Genomic DNA, 16,663 nt, shown 5'->3' on the forward strand with positions numbered 1-16,663 from the left:
TGTTGTTGTTGTCGTTGTTGTTATTATTATTATTATTGTTATTATTATTGTTGTTGTTGTTATTATTATTATTATTATTATTATTATTATTATTATTAATCTAAAAATATAATTAAATCCTTCTCGAGAAATATGCCGGAATACAAATTTCTTTCTTATTTTTTGTCTTCTTTGTGACGGTTGGTTGTTTATTTTACAGCATATCAACTCTTTTCCGGTTATTCAATGCCGAATCTTGTAATTTTGAAGAAAATTTTTTCAATATAATTTTTTTCCATGTAGCTTTCTATTTAACCCATAGAAAGGACCTTAACAGGTACTACCACACCTAGGAGTAATTGTAATTAAGAGGTGGCTCCACACTCCCCAACGCCAACAAACTGGGGCCTCACCATTGGATATAGCTTAACGTTATATCCAGGACCTCTTTGCGACGAAGTATGAAAGTGGATGCTCATGTATTTTTGGTACCGCGAGCGATATTTTTAAATAGTTTTTTTCACGTTAAATTCAAATTTAACATCTTTTTTTACTATTATTAAATTGTTAATTGGAAGCATAGAATAGTTAGAAAACACCTTCCCCCTCCACATGTTAAGAATGGCTTTCGAAATAATAACTTTATTACTTCAGCGCGGTACCAAAAATACAAAAGTACCTAAAAGTGTTGGAGCCCTACATGTTAACATGTGCATAAATGTGTGCAATTACGTCACACGTTCTCCTCTCTAGAACATCCTGCCAGCGGAAGTCATGACAATGCCTAGTATATTCAGGTTTCAAGTCATCTTGGGCAAACATCCAGATGGCATATAAATGCAAGATCTTTTTGTCTTTTTACATGGCTTGTTGTAACTTATTATGTGTGTGCCAATAAAATTGATTTGTCTTAATCGTATTAGTCTGTCAATAATTTTCTCCACTCTTTATCTGTGCTAAATCAAAACGTAGATTCTTTTTTTTTTTTTTTTTACACAGTGATCACCACTTATCAAGGCCCGGAAGCCACTCAGGGATAAGGGTTATTGCAAGTACATCACGTTAGTGAGGAGATTTTATGAAGTGTTTAATAAGGGGGGCGGTTCATTAGGAATTTGTTAACATTAGACTTGAAGACATCTAAGTTGTAGTCCGGAGGGAAGCAGGCAGACGGAACAGAGTTCCACAGGCGTGCAGTTCTAAGAAAGAAGCTTTGCTCATGAAATCCGCGTTTTGATTTAGGCACAGATATAGAGTGGGGGAAATTTTTCTATAAACAAAGCTTCTTTCTTAGAAGTGCACGCCTGTAGAACTCTCTTTTGTTTACCTGTTTCTCACCTGACTACAACTTGGATGTCTTCAAGTCCAACATAAACAAATTCCTGATGAACCGCCCCCTTAAGTAAGACACTTTATCAAATCTACAAAACTAACAATTACTACAATACTATCCCATTGATTACTGTACGCGCAGTAACCCTTATCTCCGAGTGGCTTCTGGGCCTTGATAAGTGGTGATCTCCATGTAAAAAAAATTTGAATTCTTCGAGCTACTATTCTCATCCTTAGTGTTATTTTCATAATGTTTCGCTCGATGTAACCTCCGACCTTCTTTAGATGTATCTTGGCGAATTGGACAGTTTTTCTGTGGAACCCGAGAATCTGCATGTAATTTTGAACGTACCACTTTATCGTATGGCATAATCACGTCGACACGCCGGTTCCCGTCGGATCACCGAAGTTAAGCAACATTGAACCTGGTCAGTACTAAATGGGTGACCATTTGGGAATACCAGGTGCTGTATGTGCTCTTTGCTTATCTCGGCATTGTTTCCAGTCGTCCTGGACTTCCCCTTGCCACTGTGTCGGTTCAGGGGATATGTAGTTAGAGATTGCGCAACCCTTGACTCACAATTACATACGTAGCTGCCCCTACAGGGTGTATCGTTTGTCTTTAGAAACTGAACGGGGGCATCAATCACTTTATCTGAATCCACCAGGATAGCATGCTCTCGTTCTGTCAGCCATTACTATATAGAAGTCTCACATAATTCGCATTCGTACTTTTGAGTGTCGCCCACACTGACGATTGACCTTCACTCTCCTGTAGACTATATCTTTACAACTGAATGTTACCAAGTACTTTATCCACTATGTCGCGGGTCCTTGCGAAATCTTTATGAAAATAAGAATCCAGATAAGAATAGTAATCCAAAGAATCGAAATAATACGAGGATTGATTTTATGTTTGTACATACGCTTCATCGATTTCCGGTTACCAATACTTCCGGTTCCGACATAGTCAGCAAGGCCAATTCTTTCTGCCTTTCCGTGGCCGTTATCAGAAACGCTTCTTGTATTCCAAAATAAATCTCTACATTAGGTACGAGGAGAGAGAGAGACAGAGAGAGAGAGAGAGAGAAAGAAAGAGATTAAAAGCAGAGATTGAAATGTAATTTTGTTTTACAAATCCTTGTGTGCGCCTAAGTAAGTGCGATTTTTTGCACCTGTGTACCCGGAATTTCTAAACATCTGTCAATCTCCACGCTGACTATGCGCTAACATTTCGAGATGGAAACAACACCGACAGGAATATTATGTGGCGAACTGAGCGCTGAGACGTTTTTTTTTTTTTTTTACTTACATTTATACCGCTACAGTACAGTCATATAAACGGGAAACCGGGAGAAAATGTATGTAACACTATGTGAATGGAATAGGTGCTGGATCTTGTCCGATAGTGGGGGCTCTGTTAGATTTGAGACTCCTCCTTTTATCTTGTCAAAGAGTGAGAGACTAGTGGTATATGCACCAGTGCAGACGTGGCAAAAAGACTCCATGCATAGGGTACTCTATGGTGAGGATAATTTTCTAGCACGGTAGAGGGAGCCCACCTTCTTTGCAGAAGCGTTAGCAATGCCTTCAATGTATTTGTTCTAATTCATGTTTCCTGTAAATGTTTGACCGAAGAACTAAAAAGATAAGCTCTCAGGGAGAATGTTATTTGTCATGGCGTTGAGAAGGCTTTTTGTAGTTGTGAATGGAATGAAGTCTAATCCTAAGAGCATTAAATATTATCCTCCTCTTACGGTCCCATTCTTCTGCCGTGCGGAGCCCATTAGATATAGGAATCTCTTTATGGATCCTGTCAAAGAGTGAAAGACTTGTACAACGTGTCCAAAAAGTTACCGAAAGGTTTTGAACTTAAGTAGATACCTTATTTTTTTTTAGGATATATTTCTGTAATTTTAACACAATCTAATACATTTAGAAAATTTTTTTTTTTAATTGCAAGATTCAAATAAACTTTATTTATAAAAAAAATAATGTTTTTTTAAGTGTTGCCCGTTTTCAGCTTCGCATATTTGTGCTCTTTCCAAAACCTTATTCATGACACATTGCAAAATCTCTGGCTCACGATTTAACTTCTTTGTTTCATTCCTGGTGCTTTCCTTCAATTCATAAAGGGCTTGTGGTTTGTTAACATAGACTCTTTCTTTTAAGATATTCTCACAAGAAATAGTCAGGGCTAGTTACGTCTGAGAAACGTTGTGGCTATTTGCGATTGTTATAGCGAGAGATGATGTTGTCGCCAAAGGATTGCCATATTTTAGTAAAAGAATTTCACAACTTGTGTATGTTGTTTACTACTGTACTAATCTATAACTTATTTTCAAAATATTATCTGTAAAATATCTGTAATAGAGAAAAATATATCCATTTATGGTAAAATGACAAAGATTTTAAATCCTTCAGTATTTTTGGACAGCATGTAGTTGCTACGCTAGCACTGCTGTTGCAACATTATTTCTGGCATGGACGAATTGAGGCTGTATAAAGACTTAGGATACTCTCTGGTGTGAGAGATCTTCTAGCACGGTAGACTTGTCTTTTCCATTAAAAGTAAGTTAAGCTGCTAACTGTTGACAGTTAAGTGATGTTCATCTTGAAAGCTTATTATGGAAACGGCGTGTTTGTCTGAGAAAAGCTTTCAACGCTATCGTGTTCGTTTTTGGTAATTTGTCAGATTTCCAGAAACTTTCTTCGAAATGAAAACACAAAATAGTAAAAACCAAACAAACAAACAAACAAACAAAAATAAATTAATAAACAAAAGACAAAAAAAAATCGAGTCAAAAACAAATCAGCGAGATATTAATTCGCGAAATAAAACTATCGATTTCATTGAAGGAAAATACAGCGTCTTGAATTACAGAAGGCGAGTTTAGGAAGAAGCAGAAATATCGATTATAGATATTGGTAAAAAGTTATGCTGAAAGAATTTGGCGACTTTTGAAAGATGAGGATTGTAATTTTTGACTTGTTCTTCTTTGGATGCTGTTTTAGGAGATGTAGAAAGAAATTTGTCAATAAAAATAGTTTGTTGAATTTCATCTGATTTGAAACGTGTATTTTACAAAAAATTTTCCATCAATCTTTCTTTCGTTTAATATTTATCTATCTCCATCCATCTATCCATCTATCTATATGCATGTATATGCCTTTCAAGTGGCAGTAGGTAGCCAGGTTCGAACCCGTACCGCGGAGGAGGAAAAGAACGTGAAAAAAAGTGACGTTTTTGCTGTTGCACCTGTCGCCAAACCAGAAGCGACAAATGTTTAAATTAAGGCTATTCAATAGAAAAGACGGGATGACTTTCGAAAATATCGGCGACAAAACGACCCCTACCTGTAGAAAAGTGCTAAGTTGAGGGTGAATAAATTAATGTTTTTAGCCAATTTTTTGGACATTAGTCGTCCGAAGTGTTGGCTTCAAAACGATACCGATCTCCTGAAAATCTGTCGCCTCTGTCGAAAATTTTAGACATACATACATACATGCATGATGATTGCAACGTCTTGTCAGACGAGTGCCACTCCCTCAGACACTTAAAGTCCATGAGCCCAAATGCCTGAGGGAGTATCTATACAAAGATGATGTTACAGAGTCTTAGCTTTGTACGACAGCTAAGTCTCTCTCTCGGTTCAAAATGTTGAGATCCAGCAACAAGCAAGAGCAAGATAGCCAGCAACAAATTAAACTGCAGACCAGCTTAATGCGGGTACTGGTCTCCCGCTTTATGTTTTTTTTTTTAATCAGAGATTTGCTTCTCCTAGAAAGGTTGCCTTCACCACGGCTTACGGGAGCCCTCTCAACCCCAATACACACACACACACACACACACACACACACACACACACACACAAATATACACTGTGCTAGTTGGCCGTTGACCCAGAAAAAGAGTTCATTCGCCCTTTAGACATACATACATACATACATTTAAAGAGACAGGTGAGATTTATATTATAGATGGGTCGTGGAATTACATGAATCGGCAAAAGATCTGGCCACTTTGCATATTCTTTTAAACATTAATTTCAATTAATATCTTATAATATTTTTTCATCTTTAGTTAACTATTAAGTGCAATTATATTCATGCAAATATTCGACGTAATTTATACTTGCGTAATATTTGCGTAAAATGGTTGCAGTAAACACAAACCTTTTTCTATGTATATTTATGCATGCGTATATATATTTGTTTAAAAAATTTTACCTACCAAACTCCTCTGTTAGATTTTGGTCTACAAACATGAAACTTATAATAGAAAATAATCGGACTAATGCGAAACTTTATATTTAGGTTTTAGTCGGGAAAAATCGGTGAAAAAGTGGGAAAATTAAAGAAATGGAAATTGGGAAGGTTCAACGACGGCATTACGAATATGCATGCGTAACGTAATAGCTATTGGCTCAGGTTTTAATTTTAGCTTTGCAGCAAACATGTCTTCATAGCTCAGGCATTAACGTCAAAGGAAAGAGTAAATTGTAAGCTAAACGTTTTGCTTTCGATTCTCTGTGGTGGTGCATGAATCATTTTTTTTTACCTTTTAAATCATTGCTATATATTGGGTCTAATATAATCTATAATATAAATTTCACCTATCTGTTTGAATGTATGTATGTATGTCTGCCTAAAATTTCGATAGAGGCGACGGATTTTCATGAGATCAGTATCGTTTTGAAACTCGACCCTTCAGACGACAAATATCGAAAAATTGGCTAAAAACATTAATTCCTTCACCCTTAACTGGACACTTTTCTACAAGGAGGGGTCGCTTTTTTCGCCGATATTTTCGAACGTCATCCCCTCTTTTCGAGTGACTAGCTTTAATTTAAACCTTCGCCACTTATGGTTTGGCGATGAACGCAACGGCAAATACGTCACGTTTTTTTTTTGTGTGTTTTTTGTTTTTCACGTTCTTTTCCTCCTTTGCGGTAAAGGTTCGAGCCTGCCTACTACCATTTTTTATTTTATTTATTATTATTATTATTATTATTATTATTATTATTATTATTATTTATTTATTTATTTATTTATTTATTTATTTATGCTCAACACATACCTCCAAACACCCGGGCAACGCCTGGAACCCAGAAAGGATAGTATAATAATAAATACGAAATCTGCATTAATGAAAATATCATAATGTAGCTACACCACAGTTTATAAAATTCGCAATTTAAAGGGTCTCCTCTACAAAGTTGCTCGTATCCCTAAAACACCTATAACAAGAAAATAATATTAGAGAAATAGATTGCTTTATATCAAATTGTCAATAGCATCGGTGCGCGCACGAACATTCATAATATAGGAGGGGTGTGCAATAAGTAATGCCCCTGATCCACTTCCCATAGCAGTAGAGCAACGAAACCTGGCACAGTTATTAACCTTTCTCTACATAGGAACCACCCAAAGTTATGCATTTCTCCCATCGGTTGATGCAGTTCTGGAAACGTTTTTGTAGAACACTCCAGAAATGAAGGCTGTATCATCTGGGAAACACTTTCCTTTCAAAAACAACTTCATGGCTGGGAAGAGGTGAAAGTCGGAGGGTGAAAGGTAAGGAGAGTAGGAAGGATGGGGAGGGGAATTTCATAACCACACACCCGTGCTTCTGATCTGGCGACATGCGAGTTGTGGACCGGAGCGTTGTCCTGCAGGAGGAGGGTACCTTTACTGATCTTTCCCCGCCTCTTTATTTTTATAGTTTCCCTTAATTTTCTCAAAAGTGAAGCATAATAGGCTCCTGTAAGTATTGTACCCTTTGCCAGAAAATCTGTCATCACTACTCCGTCCTGGTTCCAGAAGACTGTGAGCATGACCTTGCCAGCCGAGGGCTGCACCCTTGCCTTCTTTCGAGGTGGTGAGTCCAAGTGCTTCCACTGCATTGACTGGGCCTTGGTCTTTGGATTATAGTGATGGACCCAGGTTTCATCCCGTGTAATCAGTCTTTTGAAAAACTTGGACTCATCTTCTTGACACATCTCTAAATTCATCCTTGAGCACTCGGCGCGTTCTCACTTCTGGAATGGTGTGAGCAACCTGGGAATCCATCTGGAAGACACCTTATGTATATGCAAATGGTCATGAATGATAGTTTCCACAGACCCTGTACTAATCTTGACATCTTGGGCTATTTGGCGAATAGTAATGCACCGATCTTCCAAAATGGCAGCCTCAACTTGACGGACAGAAGCCTCATCAATGACAGAAGGGGTGGGCGACCAGGTCTGGGAGCTGTTTCCACAGACTTCCGGCCATGTTTGAATTCACGATGCCAGCGTTTTACAAGGTCATATGATGGGGCATTATCACTATAAGTTTCTTTCATTTCATCAAAAATCTCCTGTGGTGTGCGTTGTTTCAAATACAAAAAAAAACGGATCACTGCTCGACATTCAACAGGTTCCATTTCACACCTGACTCAGTTCAAACACCTGTAAAACAGAAACCACAATTATTTCAGAGCTGCAATTTGCCACATAACCTGTAGAGATATAAATCATTGCACATGCAAAATTTCAGCTAGATCAGACAACTGGAGGTGGGTTAGGGGCATTACTTATTGCACGCCTCTTGTAAATGTGCTCGATAAAATTCTAAAAATAGAATTAGGATTTATGGAATATATATTGCAGGCAACGGAATAAGGAAGAGGGTCACATTATTAATTGCTTGTAAACTGTACTGGAAGTTCTGTACGAATATCAAATTCACAAGCGGCCACCAGTCACGCTATTTCCTGGTGGACACCCATCTAGGACTGGCCTATCTCAACGTTGCTTTACAATCGTGATCTAACGAGAACGATCTCGTCAACGTGATCGTGCTTTTCCAACTTACAAAGTGTCTTCTTTTCTAGACTTGTTTCGCATAAGCACTCTAATTGATAGTACACACATGAAGCTCTAGTCCCCTTCGAAGTAATCTCCTCCGGATGCAATGCACTTGTATCGTTCCAATAACGTCTGGAAGGCCCTATAGAAGTCCTCTTGTGTGAGCGTGTTAATGATCTTCGCCACAACCTCTTTCAGCTCCTTAATTTTCTCATGACTGACATCCTCTAAGATTTCTCTTAATCTTAGGAGATACCCAAAAGTGGCTATAGGGAAGGTGAGAAACTGTCTTGGTGCCTATCTTGGTTAAATAATCTGTGACAAGGATGGAGCAACCTTAGGACAATCTTCGCGCAAATCTTGCGCATCTTCAGTTCCTTGCGAATAATGTGTGTAAAGTTTCTGCATGGACATCAAACTGTGCACGCATTGTCTTTTATGAGAAATTGATTTCTCGCATCTGAATTTCCTCTCTGCAGAGGCAAAAGAATCCACAAATACAAAAGCCATACCTTTCAAACTCAAAATTTATTCAAATGTAACTGCAATGAAAGCTTATTGGTTCTGGTAGTGTCCCTTTGTAAAACGGTGTCCCGATTTGCCTCCATACGCATGGGGCCTTTAGTTCGAATTCCTATTGTCGGAATGTTAATCCGTTGTTCCTCGTAGGGATCCATGAATGTTTATGGTAAACTCGGCGGGAGTGATGGCGCCTATAATTAGGCATAATGTGAGCCCCTTGGGACTCAAGATGAATTGAGATAAGATCCAATATTTGGTAAATAAACATGAAGAACAGTTCTTGAATGTCATCCTAAATTAGGATAAATTCCGCAATATAAGTTGTCTCTGCTTGTAAAGATGTGGTCCTTCGTTCACCAACTGTTTGATTTTAATGAAAGATTTGTCTTAGCTCCCTCAAGTGGCAGCTGCTGGGTTTTAAGTCTATCCCGATGCCGAGCTTTGTTTAGACTGAAAAAGAAAGCATGATAAAAAAGCGCGCCAATTCAATGACCTGATACATTCAAATTTAAACCAATGACAGCCGACCACTAATGCGTGGGCAGACAAACAAGAAAAGATGGCTGCCGTATATGGAATTTCTCACACTTTATAGACACAAGACGATCCTTATCCATGTAATTCTTTATTTGGCCAATCAACTCTAGTGTTCTAACTTTCTTACTCCTCTTACACATCCCATCATCCCTCACAGACTTTCTACCTTCCTTGAATCTCTTATGCCATTAAAAAACTCATGCTCAGTTCATGCAAGATGATCAAAAAGGAGATTGAAGCATTCCATACGTTTCTCTGGCATTTTTTCTAAGTTAAAACAGGAATTGTATTGGATATGGTTCTTCTAAATGTGTTATGTATCGGTTTTATTTTAGACGGGAGAACGTATGAATTTGTTATTGTTCATGTTTGTAAGAGTTTTAGATGTTCATGTTGTTGAGTGTTCATATGTCTTAGATGTTCATGTTGTTGAGTGTTCATATGTCTTATATATTCATGTTGTTGAGTGTTAATATGTCTTAGATATTCATGTTGTTGAGTGTTCATATGTCTAAGATATTCATGTTGTTGAGTGTTCATATGTCTTAGATATTCATGTTGTTGAGTGTGCATATGTCTTAAATATTCATGTTGTTGAGTGTTCATATGTCTTAGATATTCATGTTGTTGAGTGTTCATATGTCTTAGATGTTCATGTTGTTGAGTGTTCATATGTCTTAGATATTCATGTTGTTGAGTGTTCATATGCCTTAGATGTTCATGTTGTTGAGTGTTCATATGGCTTAGATATTCATGTTGTTGAGTGTTCATATGTCTTAGATGTTCATGTTGTTGAGTGTTCATATGTCTTAGATGTTCATGTTGTTGAGTGTTCATATGCCTAAGATGTTCATGTTGTTGAGTGTTCATATGGCTTAGATGTTCATGTTGTTGAGTGTTCATATGTCTTAGATATTCATGTTGTTGAGTGTTCATATGTCTTAGATATTCATGTTGTTGAGTGTTCATATGTCTTAGATATTCATGTTGTTGAGTGTGCATATGTCTTAGATGTTCATGTTGTTGAGTGTTCATATGTCTTAGATGTTCATGTTGTTGAGTGTTCATATGTCTTAGATGTTCATGTTGTTGAGTGTTCATATGTCTTAGATGTTCATGTTGTTGAGTGTTCATATGCCTTATATGTTCATGTTGTTGAGTGTTCATATGTCTTAGATGTTCATGTTGTTGAGTGTTCATATGTCTTAGATGTTCATGTTGTTGAGTGTTCATATGTCTTAGATGTTCATGTTGTTGAGTGTTCATATGTCTTAGATATTCATGTTGTTGAGTGTTCATATGCCTTAGATGTTCATGTTGTTGAGTGTTCATATGTCTTAGATGTTCATGTTGTTGAGTGTTCATATGTCTAAGATGTTCATGTTGTTGAGTGTTCATATGCCTTATATATTCATGTTGTTGAGTGTTCATATGCCTTAGATGTTCATGTTGTTGAGTGTTCATATGCCTTAGATGTTCATGTTGTTGAGTGTTCATATGTCTTAGATGTTCATGTTGTTGAGTGTTCATATGCCTTATATATTCATGTTGTTGAGTGTTCATATGCCTTATATATTCATGTTGTTGAGTGTTCATATGCCTTATATATTCATGTTGTTGAGTGTGCATATGCCTTAGATGTGCATGTTGTTGAGTGTTCATATGGCTTAGATGTTCATGTTGTTGAGTGTTCATATGTCTTATATATTCATGTTGTTGAGTGTTCATATGTCTTAGATGTTCATGTTGTTGAGTGTTCATATGGCTTAGATGTTCATGTTGTTAGGTGTTCATATGCCTTAGATGTTCATGTTGTTGAGTGTTCATATGTCTTAGATGTTCATGTTGTTGAGTGTTCATATGTCTTAGATGTTCATGTTGTTGAGTGTTCATATGTCTTAGATGTTCATGTTGTTGAGTGTTCGTATGGCTTAGATGTTCATGTTGTTGAGTGTTCATATGTCTTAGATGTTCATGTTGTTGAGTGTTCATATGTCTTAGATGTTCATGTTGTTGAGTGTTCATATGTCTTAGATGTTCATGTTGTTGAGTGTTCATATGTCTTAGATGTTCATGTTGTTGAGTGTTCATATGTCTTAGATGTTCATGTTGTTGAGTGTTCATATGTCTTAGATATTCATGTTGTTGAGTGTTCATATGTCTTAGATGTTCATGTTGTTGAGTGTTCATATGTCTTAGATGTTCATGTTGTTGAGTGTTCATATGTCTTAGATGTTCATGTTGTTGAGTGTTCATATGTCTTAGATGTTCATGTTGTTGAGTGTTCATATGCCTTATATATTCATGTTGTTGAGTGTGCATATGCCTTAGATGTGCATGTTGTTGAGTGTTCATATGGCTTAGATGTTCATGTTGTTGAGTGTTCATATGTCTTATATATTCATGTTGTTGAGTGTTCATATGTCTTAGATGTTCATGTTGTTGAGTGTTCATATGTCTTAGATGTTCATGTTGTTGAGTGTTCATATGTCTTAGATGTTCATGTTGTTGAGTGTTCATATGTCTTAGATGTTCATGTTGTTGAGTGTTCATATGGCTTAGATGTTCATGTTGTTGAGTGTTCATATGTCTTAGATGTTCATGTTGTTGAGTGTTCATATGTCTTAGATGTTCATGTTGTTGAGTGTTCATATGTCTTAGATGTTCATGTTGTTGAGTGTTCATATGTCTTAGATGTTCATGTTGTTGAGTGTTCATATGTCTTAGATGTTCATGTTGTTGAGTGTTCATATGGCTTAGATGTTCATGTTGTTAGGTGTTCATATGCCTTAGATGTTCATGTTGTTGAGTGTTCATATGTCTTAGATGTTCATGTTGTTGAGTGTTCATATGTCTTAGATGTCTATGTTGTTGAGTGTTCATATGTCTTAGATGTTCCAGTTGTTGAGTGTTCGTATGGCTTAGATGTTCATGTTGTTGAGTGTTCATATGTCTTAGATGTTCATGTTGTTGAGTGTTCATATGTCTTAGATGTTCATGTTGTTGAGTGTTCATATGTCTTAGATGTTCATGTTGTTGAGTGTTCATATGTCTTAGATGTTCATGTTGTTGAGTGTTCATATGTCTTAGATGTTCATGTTGTTGAGTGTTCATATGTCTTAGATGTTCATGTTGTTGAGTGTTCATATGTCTTAGATGTTCATGTTGTTGAGTGTTCATATGTCTTAGATGTTCATGTTGTTGAGTGTTCATATGTCTTAGATGTTCATGTTGTTGAGTGTTCGTATGGCTTAGATGTTCATGTTGTTGAGTATTCATATGTCTTAGATGTTCATGTTGTTGAGTGTTCATATGTCTTAGATGTTCATGTTGTTGAGTGTTCATATGTCTTAGATGTTCATGTTGTTGAGTGTTCATATGTCTTATATATTCATGTTGTTGAGTGTTCATATGCCTTAGATGTTCATGTTGTTGAGTGTTCATATGCCTTAGATGTTCATGTTGTTGAGTGTTCATATGTCTTAGATGTTCATGTTGTTGAGTGTTCATATGCCTTATATATTCATGTTGTAGAGTGTTCATATGCCTTATATATTCATGTTGTTGAGTGTTCATATGCCTTATATATTCATGTTGTTGAGTGTGCATATGCCTTAGATGTGCATGTTGTTGAGTGTTCATATGGCTTAGATGTTCATGTTGTTGAGTGTTCATATGTCTTATATATTCATGTTGTTGAGTGTTCATATGTCTTAGATGTTCATGTTGTTGAGTGTTTATATGGCTTAGATGTTCATGTTGTTAGGTGTTCATATGCCTTAGATGTTCATGTTGTTGAGTGTTCATATGTCTTAGATGTTCATGTTGTTGAGTGTTCATATGTCTTAGATGTTCATGTTGTTGAGTGTTCATATGTCTTAGATGTTCATGTTGTTGAGTGTTCGTATGGCTTAGATGTTCATGTTGTTGAGTGTTCATATGTCTTAGATGTTCATGTTGTTGAGTGTTCATATGTCTTAGATGTTCATGTTGTTGAGTGTTCATATGTCTTAGATGTTCATGTTGTTGAGTGTTCATATGTCTTAGATGTTCATGTTGTTGAGTGTTCGTATGGCTTAGATGTTCATGTTGTTGAGTGTTCATATGTCTTAGATGTTCATGTTGTTGAGTGTTCATATGTCTTAGATATTCATGTTGTTGAGTGTTCATATGTCTTAGATGTTCATGATGTTGAGTGTTCATATGTCTTAGATGTTCATGTTGTTGAGTGTTCATATGTCTTAGATGTTCATGTTGTTGAGTGTTCATATGTCTTATATATTCATGTTGTTGAGTGTTCATATGTCTTAGATGTTCATGTTGTTGAGTGTTCATATGTCTTATATATTCATGTTGTTGAGTGTTCATATGTCTTAGATATTCATGTTGTTGAGTGTTCATATGCCTTAGATGTTCATGTTGTTGAGTGTTCATATGTCTTAGATGTTCATGTTGTTGAGTGTTCATATGTCTTAGATGTTCATGTTGTTGAGTGTTCATATGTCTTAGATGTTCATGTTGTTGAGTGTTCATATGTCTTAGATGTTCATGTTGTTGAGTGTTCATATGTCTTAGATGTTCATGTTGTTGAGTGTTCATATGTCTTAGATATTCATGTTGTTGAGTGTTTATATGGCTTAGATGTTCATGTTGTTAGGTGTTCATATGCCTTAGATGTTCATGTTGTTGAGTGTTCATATGTCTTAGATGTTCATGTTGTTGAGTGTTCATATGTCTTAGATGTTCATGTTGTTGAGTGTTCATATGTCTTAGATGTTCATGTTGTTGAGTGTTCATATGTCTTAGATGTTCATGTTGTTGAGTATTCATATGTCTTAGATGTTCATGTTGTTGAGTGTTCATATGTCTTAGATGTTCATGTTGTTGAGTGTTCATATGTCTTAGATGTTCATGTTGTTGAGTGTTCATATGTCTTAGATATTCATGTTGTTGAGTGTTCATATGTCTTAGATATTCATGTTGTTGAGTGTGCATATGTCTTAGATGTTCATGTTGTTGAGTGTTCATATGGCTTAGATGTTCATGTTGTTGAGTGTGCATATGTCTTAGATGTTCATGTTGTTGAGTGTTCATATGTCTTAGATGTTCATGTTGTTGAGTGTTCATATGGCTTAGATTTTCATGTTGTTGAGTGTTCATATGTCTTAGATGTTCATGTTGTGGAGTATTCATATGTCTTAGATGTTCATGTTGTTGAGTGTGCATATGTCTTAGATGTTCATGTTGTTGAGTGTTCATATGGCTTAGATGTTCATGTTGTTGAGTGTGCATATGTCTTAGATGTTCATGTTGTTGAGTGTTCATATGCCTTAGATGTTCATGTTGTTGAGTGTTCATATGTCTTAGATATTCATGTTGTTGAGTGTTCATATGTCTTAGATGTTCATGTTGTTGAGTGTTCATATGGCTTAGATGTTCATGTTGTTGAGTGTTCATATGTCTTAGATGTTCATGTTGTTGAGTGTTCATATGTCTTAGATGTTCATGTTGTTGAGTGTTCATATGTCTTAGATGTTCATGTTGTTGAGTGTTCATATGTCTTAGATGTTCATGTTGTTGAGTGTTCATATGTCTTATATATTCATGTTGTTGTGTGTTCATATGTCTTAGATGTTCATATTGTTGAGTGTTCATATGTCTTATATATTCATGTTGTTGAGTGTTCATATGTCTTAGATGTTCATGTTGTTGAGTGTTCATATGTCTTATATATTCATGTTGTTGAGTGTTCATATGTCTTAGATATTCATGTTGTTGAGTGTTCATATGCCTTAGATGTTCATGTTGTTGAGTGTTCATATGTCTTAGATGTTCATGTTGTTGAGTGTTCATATGTCTTATATATTCATGTTGTTGAGTGTTCATATGTCTTAGATGTTCATGTTGTTGAGTGTTCATATGTCTTATATATTCATGTTGTTGAGTGTTCATATGTCTTAGATATTCATGTTGTTGAGTGTTCATATGCCTTAGATGTTCATGTTGTTGAGTGTTCATATGTCTTAGATGTTCATGTTGTTGAGTGTTCATATGTCTTAGATGTTCATGTTGTTGAGTGTTCATATGTCTTAGATGTTCATGTTGTTGAGTGTTCATATGTCTTAGATGTTCATGTTGTTGAGTGTTCATATGTCTTAGATGTTCATGTTGTTGAGTGTTCATATGTCTTAGATGTTCATGTTGTTGAGTGTTCATATGTCTTAGATATTCATGTTGTTGTGTGTTCATATGTCTTAGATGTTCATATTGTTGAGTGTTCATATGTCTTATATATTCATGTTGTTGAGTGTTCATATGTCTTAGATGTTCATGTTGTTGAGTGTTCATATGTCTTATATATTCATGTTGTTGAGTGTTCATATGTCTTAGATATTCATGTTGTTGAGTGTTCATATGCCTTAGATGTTCATGTTGTTGAGTGTTCATATGTCTTAGATATTCATGTTGTTGAGTGTTCATATGGCTTAGATGTTCATGTTGTTGAGTGTTCATATGTCTTAGATGTTCATGTTGTTGAGTGTTCATATGGCTTAGATGTTCATGTTGTTGAGTGTTCATATGGCTGAGATGTTCATGTTGTTGAGTGTTCATATGTCTTATATATTCATGTTGTTGAGTGTTCATATGTCTTAGATGTTCATGTTGTTGAGTGTTCATATGTCTTAGATGTTCATGTTGTTGAGTGTTCATATGTCTTAGATGTTCATGTTGTTGAGTGTTCATATGTCTTAGATGTTCATGTTGTTGAGTGTTCATATGTCTTAGATGTTCATGTTGTTGAGTGTTCATATGTCTTAGATGTTCATGTTGTTGAGTGTTCATATCTCTTAGATGTTCATGTTGTTGAGTGTTCATATGTCTTAGATATTCATGTTGTTGAGTGTTCATATGTCTTAGATATTCATGTTGTTGAGTGTTCATATGCCTTAGATGTTCATGTTGTTGAGTGTTCATATGTCTTAGATGTTCATGTTGTTGAGTGTTCATATGTCTTATATATTCATGTTGTTGAGTGTTCATATGTCTTAGATGTTCATGTTGTTGAGTGTTCATATGTCTTAGATGTTCATGATGTTGAGTGTTCATATGCCTTAGATATTCATGTTGTTGAGTGTTCATATGTCTTAGATGTTCATGTTGTTGAGTGTTCATATGTCTTAGATATTCATGTTGTTGAGTGTTCATATGTCTTAGATGTTCATGATGTTGAGTGTTCATATGTCTTAGATGTTCATGTTGTTGAGTGTTCATATGTCTTAGATGTTCATGTTGTTGAGTGTTCATATGTCTTAGATATTCATGTTGTTGAGTGTTCATATGTCTTAGATGTTCATGTTGTTGAGTGTTCATATGTCTTAGATGTTCATGTTGTTGAATGTTCATATGTCTTAGATGTTCATGTTGTTGAGTGTTCATAT

The 16,663-nt window shown here is 35.9% G+C and overlaps 1 pseudogene; it reads left to right on the top strand.

The window, feature by feature from the left end:
• Positions 1-1,670: 1,670 nt before the first annotated feature.
• LOC145265934 (5S ribosomal RNA) lies at positions 1,671-1,787 on the top strand (annotated as a pseudogene).
• The last annotated feature ends 14,876 nt before the right edge of the window (positions 1,788-16,663 follow it).

Source organism: Euprymna scolopes, chromosome 40 (assembly GCF_053919585.1).
Source record: "Euprymna scolopes isolate OS-2025 chromosome 40, ASM5391958v1, whole genome shotgun sequence".
NCBI classification, from domain to species: domain Eukaryota; kingdom Metazoa; phylum Mollusca; class Cephalopoda; order Sepiida; family Sepiolidae; genus Euprymna; species Euprymna scolopes.